Consider the following 17,483-nt stretch of genomic DNA (forward strand, 5'->3'; position numbering starts at 1 on the left):
ACGCGCGTCAATCCGTGACATCGCTTTGCTACGTTTTGTTTATTTTTCGAGGAAAGCGTTCACACAGACAGCACGTGGCGGTTGTCGCTTGCGAATGACACGTGTGCATACAGCACTGCACTTCCTTGTCCCGCGTTCCCGTTCCTCCCTTCGTCGTCATTCGCTCATTCACGGTGGCTAATCGCCGGCAACATGCGTTTGCACGCAGGAGAAAAAAAAAGGCGCGACATCTCGCCGCGACAATGGAACGATAATTCGCGCGAATAATAACGTTGTAGGGAAACAGGACGAAAGTAGACGTTAAGGCGAGATCGGCTTGTCTCACATTAACAAATTGAAAAGAGAAATTTACTTCTTCAAGTAATCTTACTTGAATATTAAAGAGTGAAATAGTGAAAAATTGTTCATTTTTTATTCTTGTATCTTTAATTATTTTAATTAGTAAAAATATTTGTATTTTATTTGCACCTTTAAATTTGTCAAATCTGAATTTATATAAATAACTATTTATTGTTAACTATTTATAATTTGTGAGTCTGAAAAAAAGAAACCGTTCACATTCAATTCTCTTAAAATTTATCTTTTTTATTTTTATTGTGTATTTTTATTACATCCGTTTATTCAAGTTTCTATATGTGTATCTACTTATAATATTTACGAAGTAATTACAATCTTCTTCTCGATCCTTTTCTTCAGTGTTAACTAGGTACTTTATTATTTACATTCCACATTTAACGGTAAACATATTAGCACATCAGGATATCACATTTAACGGTATGTGCATGTAGCTCTGATTTTGATTTTTATTGACCTAATGTGAGAACAGCGTGCAATGTCATAATGGGTTTAAGAATTATATGACGACATAACACTTGACCTTAACATTATTAGAATCAAAGAACCAAGCGAGTGCACGCGAACATGGGAGAGATTAAACGACGTTGTTTATTGATGCTTGCTATTAATGACGTTGCGACGCAAGAATGTAATGAATAATTGCTACTGCTACTACTAATCCCACGATTTCTCGGGACTTATTGCTGCACACCGCGAAACTCCTAGTTCCGATAGATGCCACGATAGTTTGTATTACTTAACGGATAAATAAGGTACTGACCGAGAAATCACTCTTCTTCGTCTCTCTTCTGTAATAAAAACAAATATTATATCATAATTGAAATATGAAGTAGAAGACTTGATTTTTATTTTGAAAGCGTTTTTATATAATCTTTGATCTTGTAACTTAAATTTTAATTGCTCTATTATATTTATAAAAAAGGCATATTTATTTACATATATAATAATTTATACACTTGGAAGATTTAAAACTAAATATTTAGATAAAATATATATTAAGATTTTCTCAGTACAATGATTTTTTTCTAAAAAGATTTATCGAACATTTTTTATTTAAAAATTTTAACACGAGAAATATTTAGAATGTTTGTTATACAAAAATTTCTTGGCATCAAGTATGTGAGAAAAAGTTAATAGGTATTGGTTTCTATTTCTAATTGCTGTTAAAAATATATGATCTTGAAGATCGGTTCTAATAAGAGTGTTTTATATTCATTATGAGTCTTTATGAAGTGCAAATTCCGTAAAATCAGGTTACCAAGTTAAACAGATACGTGATTCGTCATCTGATTCGGTACCTGTCGACACCCGATTCTTTATCCGGTAGACACTTTCCTCGAATTATGCTTATTCGTATGAAAAAAACAGAAGAAGAATGAGAGAGGGAAGGAGAGAATATCAAGTCTCGAGGGGAGGGGTTTTAAAAGTCAACGAGTTTCATTGAGATAAGAGTCTATTTGCTAGCGCAGTTCTCACATTATTTTCCGTGATTATTATGTTCACATTGTTCTCGTTGTATAAGTTTAGGCCATATTCATTTTATATTCGTATCTCGCGTTTAACATTCAATATGCTTCTCAGCTCGTGATCACTGAATAATCTTTACATCGCAAAGTTCATTATTTGATGATAATTTATGTAAATTTTATTTAATTATATATCTGAAAATATATTTATTTACGAAATATTGTAATGAAAACAGATATTTCAATAGTGAATCTTATAATTATATGCGATAAAAGTAGTACAATATTTTGGGTTTAATACATCAGTCTAATGAGTCTAAAGAAAAATATATCAAAAGAACAGAAAAAGTTTTAATAATTATTCAATAAAAGAACATTGTATGACAAAATAGTTTAAAAAATTTCAATAGAAAAAGATTCTTTTAAAGATATTTGATAAAAAGATTTTTGATAAAAGATTTTTGTACTACTTATCGAAAATTTTATAATTTTAATAAAGAAAATAGAGGAAAATATGATATAATTTTAATGAAAGTAAACATATTTAAAATTTTTAAATCCTAAAATTAAATGTTTTAAATATACACATTATTCGTATACATTATTGTTTTCTTGAATTGAGAGATAAATATCAAGATTTTTCTCTTTTTGCACTTTTTGTACTTATATTGCTCCCATAATCATCATATTCCTCAATTTTGTAATATCATGATTTATTTATTCAAGAATTGATGTGAAGCCCCCCTTCGTCTCTTTGGACACTCAATCTTTTCATCTGATCCTGCCAGAGTTGAGTTTCTCGAAAATTTCTCACTCTCAATAGAGCAATTACGCGGTGAGATATCTGGATTTGCCAGCTTCCTCGAGCTGCTTTTTCTTTGTGCCGCGACGTGGCGCGTTAATCTCTTTTTGAAGGGCTGTTGCTGAATTGGATGATTCAGGTGGAGTTTGCCAGGGCTACAGCTTTCTCTCTCTCTCTCTCTCTCTCTCTCTCTCTCTCTCTCCCTTTCTCACCTCAAGTTGAACGGAGCGCAAGCGAGGAGAGACAGAGAGAGGAGAGTTATCTCCTCTCTCATGAAAAGGGGTTGGAAGCCCTTCGGGGCGCTTTGGAAGGGAGGGTTCGAACCCCCGTTGCGCGTTAAGCCTCGTTTTCAGGGAGAGAGAGAGCCTGCCTCGTGCCTCGTGTGCAGTTGACAATAAACGCGATGCTCGCCGTAATTCACAGCGGGAACGAATGGGTCCGCCGCCGCGTTGCAAAGTTAACGAATTTCATCGAACCTAGGGATACACTCACTATATATACTCACTGGCAACAAGTATATGCATGTGCAAGTTTGGCAGGCGCGCGAAACTTCATTATGGTTTGCGCAGCTGCACGTTGGAAAAATTCCGCACAGCTCCATCAATTCGCGCAGTCTATCTCGGAGATTCGGTCATGCGATGAGATCTGATTGGATGAGACTCAATACGAAATTCGGCAAGAACCGAAAAGCTTGCCGACAATCGCGTTATCGACTTTTGATGGAATATGTACATTGCGCATTTAATAGCGAATGCTCAATCATATTGAATCAGTTTTCTTCTTTTTTTTTCTGAATAATAAAATATTTTTTTAACGATTAAAAATTATAAAATCACGATAATACACATGTAACATATTTAGTTGATTGACGTTATTAATTAACATAAGAAATGAGAAACAAAGAGAAAATTGTTTCTAGTAAAATTATTAGAATTATATATTTTTCTTAGTGAAAATTTTAAGTAAATTTAATTAAATAATTAAAGCTGCTATTAATTTATCTGACTGAAAAGTCATTATGTATACTAAATGTTTTAAGTGTACTAACAATAAATATAATCGAAATAGAAATCAGGAAAGACATTTGAAAGTTGAAAGTGGAGTAACGCCAGGTGTGGTATAAATTATAAATAATAGTTTTGTAAATAATAGAATTTATTTTTATTCTCTTTTTTCTAATTAGAGAAGTGAATATATTAATCTATAATATGTTTGCGAAACGAATATTTCCATTCTCATTATTTGACTCACGAATTTACTTTTTTATTGAATTATTAACTTATATATAATCAAATTAAAAATATTAAATTTAATGTAATTATTAAATAAATATGAGAGACTGGAATATTTTTTTTCCCATTTTTACAAGCACAAAATATTTCACATATGTATATAAAAAATTGCGCACAATCGAAAATTAATATTATCTCCTACAAGAGATTTATTACTAAAAACATATTACAGAATTTAGATATTTATTAAAAACATATTTACATATATATTATGCTTAAAAAATATAATAAGTAAATTTTTAATATAATTCTTATATGTATAACTTGAATACTTCGATCTTGTAAAGATTGTGAAGAGTATCAGTAGCCTTTTATTGTTTTCCTACTTATAGTTTCATTTTAAATTATCATTGTTATGATGAGCAATCAATAAACATTAATTATCACACTTTGTATAGAAATGTCCATCAGAATTCAACATTGTCGTTAACTTTACGCAATGATGAGCGAATAATACCAGGCCTAGAAGGCAGACAAACGTAACAAATATTCAATCATTGCGAGTGTAAATTGTCAACCCGCGTCATATCAACGTCATCATTGTCGTTACATTTCCCAGCGACAATGATATCGATCTATCATTGCGTAACATTGCGCGATGCGCCGACGCGACATTGTCGGCGCGTGTTCGCGGCTCATTTGCCGCGAACGTCACCGAAAGATTATCCTGTTAACTACGCGATTCCATCGACGACGGTAATTGGCATAAACATATCGCAGGACCGGGCGGAAGTATACCGGAAATAATGGTAGCCTGATAATCATCCTGAAACGAAGCGGGCACGGCTGGTCGACCGGCCGGCCCCGGTCAGCTGGTAATTGAAAACCTGAGCGGCGTAACGAGACTGCACTTTGCTGCACATAGTAGCAAACGCAATTAGCAACTCCGCGGCTTCGAGCCGCTCCAATAAATCTTCCATCCCTCGTTTCTCTTCCCTCACTCTGCGTGTCGAGTATCCGTGCAGAAAGCGAATTTTTAGCACACTCTCTAAGAAAATAAAGCGCATGTCGGATGCGAATGCGTTATCTGCCTCACGCGATATCTGTATTTATAACGTTCAGTCGCGAAAATATATACAGTATGTTCCAAAGTTCGTACATTTATGTTTCATACATGTCTGCGACGCGGTAAGGTACTTTAATTCGGAATTTATTTATCTATATTCAAACTTTAAGTTATTTTTTTAAATAATATTTCCTATTAAAGCAACAGTAAGATTTAAAATTTATTTTTGCTGAAATAAAATCTACTTCAATAAAAGTATAAAATATTATCAATTATTAATAATACGAAAATTTAATTTGTAATTGCATTTATAATTTACAATATATTAATTCTGCGACATTTTTGTTGCACAAAAAATCTCACATAGGATACAGATATGAATTAGTGGTCCATAGGTTTCAAACTTCCGTACTGCATTTATTCTGAAAGCGTTTAGTTTGAAAGCGAGTAATCAGCCATTAGATTAATGATAAAGCGATGAAGCAATATTGAGCTTATTGTAACATTGAATAGCATATCAATCTGGCAGTCTTTTGCAGGAAATTAATTCCGAGATGACTGGCGTTTTTCTTATATTGATGTTAACGTGGAATATATTCGGTTTTCAGATAGAGAGACTAATCTAATTTACTATGTCTTTGATTCGACAAATAAAAGCCGCGTTTCAAAATGAGCAATTTAGATTTTGATCGAATAATGAATCAGAATGATTCCGATTTTTAAAAAGAATAGTTAAACCGATTATATACAGTCTCGTAACAAATAAAACGTGAATGATTTTAGGTAGAGATAACTATAATATTATTAATATAAAAAATAGCTATGTAAAAATTATGCTTAATAAAAATATATATTTATATATATTTCTTACAACGTTTTGATTATAATTTTCAATAATATATATTTATTCTATAATATAGTACATAATAAGTACATAAAAATATAAAATTCTAAATTAATAGATGAGGCTTATATACACATACATACTATATACAATCGAACAATAAACAATGAAAGGAAAATGAACGCTATTTTCAGTGAAAGTAACTAAACTTTCGCTTTTAAAGAAGGCGCATAAGGACTATGTGTAATATGTAGCGGAGCAATGCTATATTTGCACGATATATTTACAATTATTATATAATTGCAATATTTGGTAAAATTGCCACTATGTGACAATGAATCGTTAAGTTTTGTAATCCCTGCTGTCGAGCGATAAAAACTGAAAACTGCGTTAATTACGAAAAGAATATTAGATTGGAATTAAATGAAAAAATATTAAATGCGTATGTGAGGCACACAAACAGCGATATTTGGTTATCAGTTAATTATCACCATGCATTCTTTTTTTCTGAAAACGGACTCATTATATCGGATTAATAATATCGTTAATATAATGCTATATATTTATCATATATATATATATATATATATCATGCTATATATTTCTAACGATCGACTATGTCGATGATATTTTTATTGTATATATCGAATTTTTTTTTCTAAATTTTTTTTTCCTTACGTTGCTTTTGCATTCTCTATTTTTCTTTATTTACTTATTTCTCTATTTTAGTTTTAAGATGAGAGAGGATCTTTTATAATAATGAAATAATTATGAAAGAAATTCAAGACATTTGACGTTAAACATATGTGCAGAAGATACAAATTTCGTAGAAATGAGGTTGACGAAATCTTTTGTTGTGAGTTGAGTGGTGTGATGTAAATATTTGACCGTTCTCTTTTTTTCAATTATTTCTTCCCTATTTTATAGTTTCGACATAGAGTTTATACGATTCAGGTGAAAATGGCGAAAGTTGAGCTTACAGTCATTTTTTTTTGTTCATGCATTTCTGTGTGCGCGAGATATTCCGCGCTTCAGATATTCCACGAAGAGACTTTGGGGCTCTTCACTTCATGCTTTGCCTTTATGATTCCGTCTTGCGTTTGCTTGCAAATGAAAAGTGAAAAGCGTAAAGTGAAAAGAGAAGTAACTGGAATTTTCAATGAAATTCTGTCAAAGCTTCTTTTCCGATATCAGGCTAGATTTGTAAAACGTCAAAAAAAGCAAATATGTTTCTTTTGCGCAGATAGCAAATTTTTTTTTACTCTTAAAGAAAGAAAGAAAAAGTGTAATACAAAAATTTTTCTTTCATACATGTATATTTAAAGTATGTTAAAATTAATATCTAAATATAATTATTTTATTTATATATAAAGTAATGTTGAATTAAAAAAAAAAATAATAATGTATCGCACGGAACACAATATACCAAACTAATAAGAACTTTTATAAAAAAAAAATAATAATTATGAAACGCACGTTAATAATATTAATATTCGTAGAATTATATCATGAAATAAATGCTGAATTTTATAGCATTTATGTGTTAAAGATTTTCTTCGAAATCATTTCTCGCTTCAACTACATGATACCGGAATTATTTCGAATTATATTCGAATTATTCTTTTGAACATTTAGTAAGTGTATGTTTTAAAAATATGTACTAATATAAGCAATTCAGAGTTATTTTGGTCAAGTGTCTATTATATTGCATAGCAACCGGTTACGGAGGTTCAAGCATTTCCGTTCGTGGGAGAAGATAATTTTCTTATCGCTTTATAAACGCCTGTTCTCTTTCGTTGTTGCATCGATGGATGCAGTTGTCGGTATTTATATCATGCTGTACAATATCAATCGATATTCCAAGTTAAAATGTTTGCTAAAATGCGTAAGATAAAATACTTTCTTGTAGTACAACATGCCACGTATAATCAGTTTTTTCATATATATTTTTAACAAAATTTGAATTTTTGTTATGAGATTTTATTTTGTCGCAATTTATATTTGGATTGATTATTCGTTCACAGTGTTTCATTGGCTATAACATTAAATGTGATTCATTGAACGATATTGGCAGACTATCAAAAAAGGTCAAGAATACTTGTGTGCGATAAATTGCTTATGAAATTACAGACATATACAGTCGTTCACAAAATCATTCGAACAGTTTTATTTTATTTATGAATACAATAGAGGATACAAAAATGTTTAGAATCTGAATTGCATTGTATATTGTTTACATATTTAGAAAATACTGCTTAAAATTTATGATATTATTTTTTATATATTTTTTTTATTTAAATAGAATTTTGAAATTATTTTTGTCTCATCCTGTACTTTGGTCATTAAACGTAGCTTACCAGACAGTATTGGCAAGCGTTCAAATGAAGTCAAAAACTCGAACATGCGATTAATTTTCTTCTAGAGAGATACCGCACGTTTGTTTATTTCAAATATTTCTTTTAAAATTAAATTATTAAAAATGTATTTGTGAGAATTATTATCAAACATTTATTTCGCGTATAATTTTATAATGCTTTTACACGAATTAATTTTTTTCTTTCTTGATTCGCCTCATAATTTGATACAAAACGTTATTTAATAAAGAAAATAACTTAAAATTTATACAACACGCGACTCTCTCTCTCTCTATATCTCCTTATTTGAGTTAATTTTCAGAGGGCCTTTTAGGTGCTGCCTTCGGTGCGGCATTTAAGTGAGCGCGACTTACCGGATAGTATTGGCAGGCGTTCAAGTAAAGGTCAAGAACTCGGGCGCGCGATAATTTTCTTGCGGGAAGATATACCGCGCGATACCGCGGTAAGAACCGGCGCGGCGGCGCACAATGGGAGCCCGAGCCCGAGCTATCGCGCGCGCCAATGCCATGAATCCGGCGGTGCGGAGCGGCACGCGTGCAATAATTTGCCCAACAAACAATAGCGCCTCCGTGTCGCTCCGGCGATCGATATTAAGCGCACGCCGGAGACACACCACGTTGGCGGAAAACGGCGCGGACACCCCGAGTTATCGAGTTTTGATTGGTGTTTTCATCGTCGATCCGCCTTGCCTTCGCGTCGCGCGTGCGACTGACGTTCGCGGAAATTGAAATAATAATGCAAAAAAATCAAGATGAAGAATAGCAACGTCGCGACCTGACGTTATTGCGATGCAAAACCATCGCGCGAGCAACCGCGGAGAAACGGAGAAACGAGAAGGAATTCTCTCACTCTTAACGGGACTCTTCGTATGCATGAGAGTCGGCCAATATTTATGGCTTGCCTTTAAGGGAATACGCGTGTGCGCCCGCGTTTTACGTTCTCCTTGCGATTCCCATAATCCGCGGCGTGTATCAACTTAACTTTTTTTTTTCCATTTGTTTTTTTTTTCACTTGTTTCGTTCTTGTGTTTCAATAAAATTATCTTATTCGATTATGGCTAATTTTATCTAAAAAGAAAATAAAATAAACTTTTAATACAAATAAAATAAAATTGTTGTATTCTCTTTGTTGTATCTCTACGATTATCTTTATAACAACATTATAATATTTGCAATTTTTGTTTAATTTTTGTGCATAAGAAAAGCCTGTTAGAATTTAATTAAATAACGAAATTTGATTATTTGAGATTCAATTAGATTATTTTTTTATTCCAATCAAGATATTTAATATTGATATCGCGAAATTTCACCGAAGCAAATCGATGCTAAGAATCAGAATATTAAATATAAATCATCTCGTACATATTTTTCATTTTAACTAAAAGGAATGTGTTTCACAAATTGCCACGCAATTTGGCGGCATAAATACAGCATAAACAAGATATGCAATTGTTTCACGACAATGCATTTATCTATGATGTGAAACGCATTCTGTGTGCGTTCGATATTTTTATCGCTTTATCGCAAGCCTTATCTTCCGTTCTCCCCTGCCTATTAGGTGTACACGCGTCGATAAACGCGCACGGATCGCTGTTGCATAATTACGCGTTGCAGAGAGGATATAGAATATCTCCTCTCTATCCCCGTTACCGGCGAACTATATCCACTCTTGCGGAAATGATGCGACCGATACGGCGCAAAGTCGTGCTCGCGTCACACCACACTGACAGACCTAAAGGTTAAAGACATTAAGAAACGAGCGTAAGCGAGGATGCTATTGTTGTACCCACCATAGTGCATACTGTGGTCGGTATATTCGTGATCGGAAAAGTCAAAGTTGGATGGTCGATTCACAGGTATGTCGTCAATGGACACAATCTAGCCTATCATGCTCACTAACTGAACTCTGACGCCAGCAAACTTTGATTTATCGAATCTTACCTTCTAGCTTTTGTCTTTATATAATTTACTTGGACACCACAGTGCGCGATTGGGGATCTCCTCGTACTTGATGTTCTCGATAGTTTGGAAATTATATCATTGAGAAAAATGTGTTCCTGTTCAGCACTTAGCATTTTAATTCGAAAAAAAAAACTTGATATTTGCAGCAACAATAAGTTACGAAATTATACATAAACAAGTAAAAAATTAAAATCTCGAAATTTCATTATTTTTAGTTTCGATTTTACAATGGCTTTCGTAAAAATAAAATTATTTTAATTCTTTGTCTTTTTCTCTTTTCCTCTCTCGTCATAAAATTGTGATTTGCACAAATTGTTTATTGCAAATTATCGCAATTATTTGAAATGGTATGTGGGGATAAGATATAACTGTAATTTGAAAAGAAATGTGAATTTACCATCTGTCTATACTTTTTGAAATTCAAAAAAAAAAACTATACCACTGATTAGCTGATTCACGATAATAAGCAGATGATTATTCTCAACAGTATTTTACAGCCGTAGAATATTAAATTAAACACTTTGTGCGGTATAATTGACCGTAAGTTATTCAAGTAATCGTGCGGTATAATTTTGCCATAACTTAAGTAATCTTTTTTCTAGAGTCAATGAGCAAACCGCATACTAATCAAAAATTTCTTTGCTAATCCCTCTTAAATAATCCGTTAATCTTCCAGCGATTTATACCAGCGTCGTAACCTCTCAATTTCCCCTCGCTTATTACTCCGAGACTCTCGATGCCTCCACGCTATCGTCGGGGGCCTGTACTTGTACGTTTGTTCTCTCCATGTATACGGTTGAGCGATGCGAAGTTACACGGGGCACCCCGTGTGTATCCTATTGTTCCTTCAATTGAGGGTGGTTCTCGCGGAGAGATAGGTGGGCTCGCATTTCCACATGGCGCGCGCGAGTGGGTGGAATAATTTAGCGAACGAGACGAATGTCTCGAACCCGCCGGGCTCGAAATCGCCGGGTCGCGCCACGCCATAAAGAGGGATCGATATGGGTTTTTAAGGGGCACGCGAAGGTTCTATTTCCGAATCCGTGCCGCGACCCGACGTTGTTTTGCGTTCTCGGAAGTGTGTCGAGGGGCGGTAAAGAGCGAGAAGGAGAAAAAGGGAAAGATCTTCGACACGTGACGTCTGGGGAAATTTTCAAACGACCCCCGATGACTCGAAATAAATTGCTAGAGGAACAGTCTAAATTTAACGGAGTATCGATGCTCTTACTCGAAGAGTGAATCGCTATAAGAATATCGTGATTTTTCGTATAGATGATATATTCGCTGATTTCGCTCGATTCATTCCATTTATTCGGAAAATCTCTTCCACATCTGTGTTTTTCTTCCTTTGTCATTATATGTTACTAACATTCATACATCACCAGCTGTAGGAAGATTTAAAATTATTATTTGAAACAAAATGAGCCATGTGAAGTTTACTTTACTCTTAGAATCTCGTTTACGTGCAATGTGCAGTTTGCTGAAAATGTTACGAGCTGCTTCTCCGCGAGCAATTCCCTTTTCTTGTTATGGAGAAGGACCGTTTCTTGATTTCGACTCACTTGAGGAAATTGCAAAGGGATTCATCTCCTTCCCAACAGCGACACAACTGACAACGGGGCTTTGTTACCGTCATTAAGCAGATGCAAGTATTATAATGCGAGAGAGGGAAGGGAAAAATTTTGAAATCGTAAATTACCGCTTGTTTTTTACGAACAAAATCGATACTGTTTATATTAACTTTTTATACAAGTTATAAAAAAAATTTGACAAGTGACTAAAAAAAAATTTTTAATTATTTAATTTCAACTTTAAATTAATTATTTTTAATGTGATTAAAAAACTTAAACATATATATTTAAATATATTTTTTTTACTATTTTTTTTTTTTGTCATCTATAAAAAACAATAGCAGTCTCTAATGAAAAGATAATTTTTTTTTATATCATATAGTTTATTTAAATATAAATGAATTTTTTTTTTTTATTTTTATTATAATATCGTCGAAATCCTTCAGGATATATGTCGAAAGCATCTTTTTTAATTTTATTATTTGTAAAAATCATTACAATAGCCGATCATAAAAAGACAGAGATTTTCCTCGAGATTCTTATATACAATAAGCTAATATTGAATACAATGTTATATGCGTTGTATCATATCGATATTAAATATATTAATAATACAATTGAACGCAAATTATAATTTGATAAAGCGAGCATCCTACATCTCACTGCGCGTAATAATGAATGTGATGTTTCGATTCATTGTTCATTCGCGCAAAAGCAGATGCAGCATCTGCACGAATTTCGAATCAAGCATGAATAATCTATTATATCCGTTCGCTGACAACGACGCGGCACGGCGTTTTCCACGTAACGCAATTTTTAATTCACGAACGCGAAGGCTATTTATGTTCATGTCCGTGAAAGCGTTAAGCTATAATTAGCCCGTGCGGTGCTCGTTTCTCGCGCTTGCACGACGAACGTGGCGTGTGTGTGTGTACCCTCGAGGATGGAAAGGACCTGATATCTCATGCTTGGCCTCTTCGCTTCTTTCTTCGCTTCTCCTCCATCCCATCGAAGCTCGGGTTGCTTTAAGTTTGCGGGGCGCGAGTTTACGGCCGGGCAATGAATTTATCGGAGACGAAATTCGCTGGGGGAGGGAGGGAGGGAGGGTTAAGAGGGCTCCCAGAGAGTATAAAGATCGGATCGTCCCCGTCGGAGGGCAGATTGTGATTCCGATAATGGAAATTCGCGACACGATCGACGCACGCTTCGATACTTTGGATCGTCCGCACGTGCGCAAGATCGTAATCGAGCATTGTTATTATTTCGTGTCCCGGCGAGACGCGCGATAGATAATTATTCTCAATTAAATTTTTTTTTTTTTTTGGCGGACGAATGTTCACTCTCACCATTGTGTTGGTGGCTTTTATGATAACTCGTTCTGCGCGCTACAATTAGCCGTTTATTCAGCCGTTTATTTATCGTCGCGATAATGATTTCGAGCGGATAAATGGAAGAATTCTTTCTCTACAGGCGGGATTGAAATATTTTGCTATAATTCTAAATTTTCAAATTATACATTTGACTATATATATGTTCTACTATCTATGCTTGTGTATGCTTGTGTGTTCGTTCTTCCATCTTGATGTTGAAATTATTTCTGCTTCGAGTGTAGGGTATACATACATGCGACACCCACGAATGCGTCAAACGAAATCGCATGACTCGCGGAAATTAGATGCCATGTTTCCGTTCTCCGTGTAAGTATCCCTCGCATTTGTCATACGCAACAACATGTTCCCGACGCGCGCGCCGCATATCCGTTCGATTTTTCCATCGGAACGAACCCGCCCTTTTCGCCGCACGCCAGTCCTCGGCATTTTTATCCGGTGACGTGCGAGCGCTGCTGTCGTCGTCGGTCGTCATCGATTTCATCCTAGCACCGAGATGCCGTCTTCTTTAAAGATGTTTACAATAATAAAACCTCTCTCTCTCTCTCTCCACAATCTCTGTCGCACTAGTCGATAAATTGAAAAGCTCATTTCTCGAAGATGGCAAGTATCTCTGAAAGAACTTGTAATTGTACTCAGTATGAAAGTCGACGAGATTTCATCTCTATGCTGGTGAAGCTTAAAAGTCGGTTCACGCTTGGGCGAGTCCGTTGATCGGTCTAATCGGTATGATGGCTAAGTGAATTCCATCTGTCATCGACGGCACGAATGCGGGGCGGGCAATGTAGCATCGGAATGTCCCCGCGATTTCGACAAACCTTCGTCGTTTTGACGTTTCTAGGTCAGGCCGATATTGCGCCTCTAGGTCGCCCTACAGTTCCCGAATGCCTTTATCGTTGAAAGTCAAGCTCGAACGAACTTCGTCAACGTCGTCGTCGCCACCGCGTCAAGTTTTAACCGGTGTTGTACCTTCTGCGATACCAGAAAATTAGTCGTTGCACGCGAGAGACAACAGACACCAGGCAAGGACGAGAAAGTTACAGACAAATACGAACAGATGATAATTGTTTGCCAAATTTCCAGCGGTAACTTGCGTCTCACATTTCTCGACAATAGCAATTATTTCCAGAATTATATTTTTGGAGACTTTCATCTTTTATAATTTTCCGGAAAAAAATACCTCAGAGTTTTTTTATATTTAATTACAATTATTGTAATGTTACCATTTTATTTTGTAGCGAACGAAAAGATATTTTAATCAAGGTATATAAATGTAAAAAAAATATATAAGATCAAGGACGATGATTTTAAGATTCTTTTGGTACATAAAATATATACATAATATAATGGATTATCAATGATAAAAAATTAAAAATTAATTCTTTTAATACGTATATATATACATATGTATATATGATTTTATTATATTAATTAATTTTATTTTTAGAAACGTAATATACCGTCTCATTTATCAAAAATATTCCTAAGATTATTTTACTATACTTGAACAATAAATTTTTTTCCAATATCAAATTTTATTTTACATAATATAAGATTACATCTGCATTTATTTAAAAAATGAATTTATGTTCTACATATGTAAATTACATCTATATATGAAGAATATTTGAATTCGATATTATTTCATAAATTAATATATAATTTTATATTATATATTTTTTATATTATATTATTTTTTTATATTATATATATGTATAAATGTTTGTGTAAATTGGTTAAATGAGAAAAATATTTTTTTCTTTTTTCCGAAAAAAGTTTATTAACAAACCGATGTATCCTGCAGCAAAAAATTAATTATTGTCCGATATTAGTATTTGTTGAGAAAAGAAAGAAAAGAAAATACAAAGGAAAGAAAGGCGTGCTTAAACATGTTTTATTCGATTGATTTATTGATTGGTAACTTTTGATCTTAATGTGATAATTTGATCCTTATTCGATATACGAGCGTAATTCGTATACATATACAGATATTAGTCCTTACAACGCTTTCGCGCGATATTTCCGCCTTCGACCGTGTTTTCAATCGAATTTCCGCGTTTGTAATTTTGTTACATTGCGGCACAAATAGTAACGGATTCCGTAGTGTCAAGCTACAATGCGAATTATCCTTTTGTCCTTCGAGTTCCTTTGTTCTGATACTTTGGTACTTGCGATACTCGCGTCCCGAACAGAATTCCTCGTCTCTCGGAATTATATGGCGAAACGGCAACAGGGAGTTGTTCTCAGGGCTGTAATACGAACGGACGTCCTTTAAACGACCATTGTTACGCTATACGCCATGCGCAAGTGAGATTGCGTTTTATTTCGGAGATTATTACGTGATGCCGGAGTAAGTTTTACAGAAAATGTATTGAAATCTCGTCATTCTCTCTCTTTAAATTCGTTTCTCTTTTCAAAAAATACACCACATTTTCTGCGATTTGAAAAACAATAGAAAAACATTGTCCATTGCTTTCGTGGAATTTTGACTGTGAAATAAAATAGACGCGAACTGACATTTTGAGCAGCGAACGAATAATACAGGTTGCGCAATTAGAGCAACATATCGTCAAGTCGTAAATTGAATAATTAATTTAATTGTATACCTCACCGCTGATAAGCATTTATCATCGATGAAAATGCCGCGGATCGTAGAAAAAGAGACGCCGGATATGCATTTAACCGACGACGAGACGCGCCGTCGTGGTTAATAATCGGAGTACGCCGATAAGAGGAACCAGGCGTGATTAATACCGAGAACTCTTATCGCCAAGATGTGGATATGCTTGCTTACGGTAGTATTACCCTCGTGCGTGTGTAACAGTCACTCACATTGAATGCGAATCATTTCTCGGATTTCTACGTGTGAAAACATCCAATCGCGGTCGGCACGTTCATTGCAATCCCTAGATGCAGATCGTGCCATGTACCATATGTTTCTTTCCAGAGATAAATAGTGGAAGATGCAATAGTCTTGTTTATTTTAAAAGTGATATATGTGCGTAGTGTTTTAACATTAGAAATTTTAACGCAATATTAATATAAACTTGCGTATTAAAGATCGAGTTTAACAAGATTTTCAAAATAGGATCCAAGCTACATAATTAAAATTACATATAATGAAATAATCGATATAATATATATTTTCCAATAATATTTTCTATATCTCCTTTTTATATTGCAGTCTCTTTAATAATATATGGTCTCTTTAATATTTTTAAAAATACGCGTTTTAAAGATAATTTGTAAAGCATTAAAGACGGTATTAAATATTTTATTTAATATTATATTTAATATTAATTTAAATTAAGTTATTTATTTGATTTAGAGATTCATACATATTACAAGATTTAAATGTATCCGATATCTGTCAATATACAATCACAATAATATTAATTTGGATGCAAAGGCTTAATGAGTCATTTAATTATACAAACAAATATGAGTCTATTTTATTACCAGCGAGATGAAAAGAATATTCTTTTTGATTCTTATGAGAATATTTTTATAGCTATTGCAAAAAAGTTTATATTTTAGTTTTAGAAATAAGTGTTTCGATCTTCAATAACATGTTATTTTATATCTTTTATATATTGTACGTTCTTTTAATCATATTGTATATATATATATATATATATATATATATATATATAGTAGATTTATATGTACATATAAATCTGATTATAATTTCTGGATGATGGAACGAGCTTGCTCCGAGATAACACTTTATTTTCGCGGGCATCGCATATAATGCATTGGACCCTTTTTTTTTTTAAAATCTGAAACTGGTTTACAAGTAGCGCGCCGGTTTAGGACTCCTCGGCGAAGCTGAACGAACGAGGGCCGAGGGAGGGACGATTCGCATCTCTTTTCTCGTACGCGCCCCGTTATTATAGGCGCAGCGGTGTCGATCGAGGTGTGCGCCCGTTTTCTTTATTTGTAACTACAGCCCTGGTTCTCCTTGCCAGCAGCCTTGCCCGAACCGGCCAACGACCGTATCTCTCCTATCCTGTTTCCCCTCTCTTTCTGTCCCACGTTACCTACCTACCTACCTATCTCTCGCCTTCTCCTTGTCTCTTTCTTGCCTTCTGTCCGTCTTTTACACTCCTTTCTCTTTCGCTGAACAAACTCCGTTCTTCCACGAGGTTCCCTTTGATCTCCACGTAACCTCCCGCTAAACTTGTACGATCTTGCACGAATTTGTAGAGCTGATCGGCTAGACAGATTCGAAATGTCACATTTGAAATGAAAAAGAGATATTTCCGATGATAAGGATTTTATATCCGCGACATTTTACTTTGCATTGAACGACACGTTATAAAAGGAGGAGAAATTTTTCGGCACGCTATTACGCTCGTAATCTCGTGTGGCATGCGATTTTATATTTTCGATGTGATTATCGTTACGTGTGGCTTTACGAC

The sequence above is a fragment of the Cataglyphis hispanica genome, chromosome 2 (genome assembly GCF_021464435.1).
Source record: "Cataglyphis hispanica isolate Lineage 1 chromosome 2, ULB_Chis1_1.0, whole genome shotgun sequence".
NCBI lineage: Eukaryota > Metazoa > Arthropoda > Insecta > Hymenoptera > Formicidae > Cataglyphis > Cataglyphis hispanica.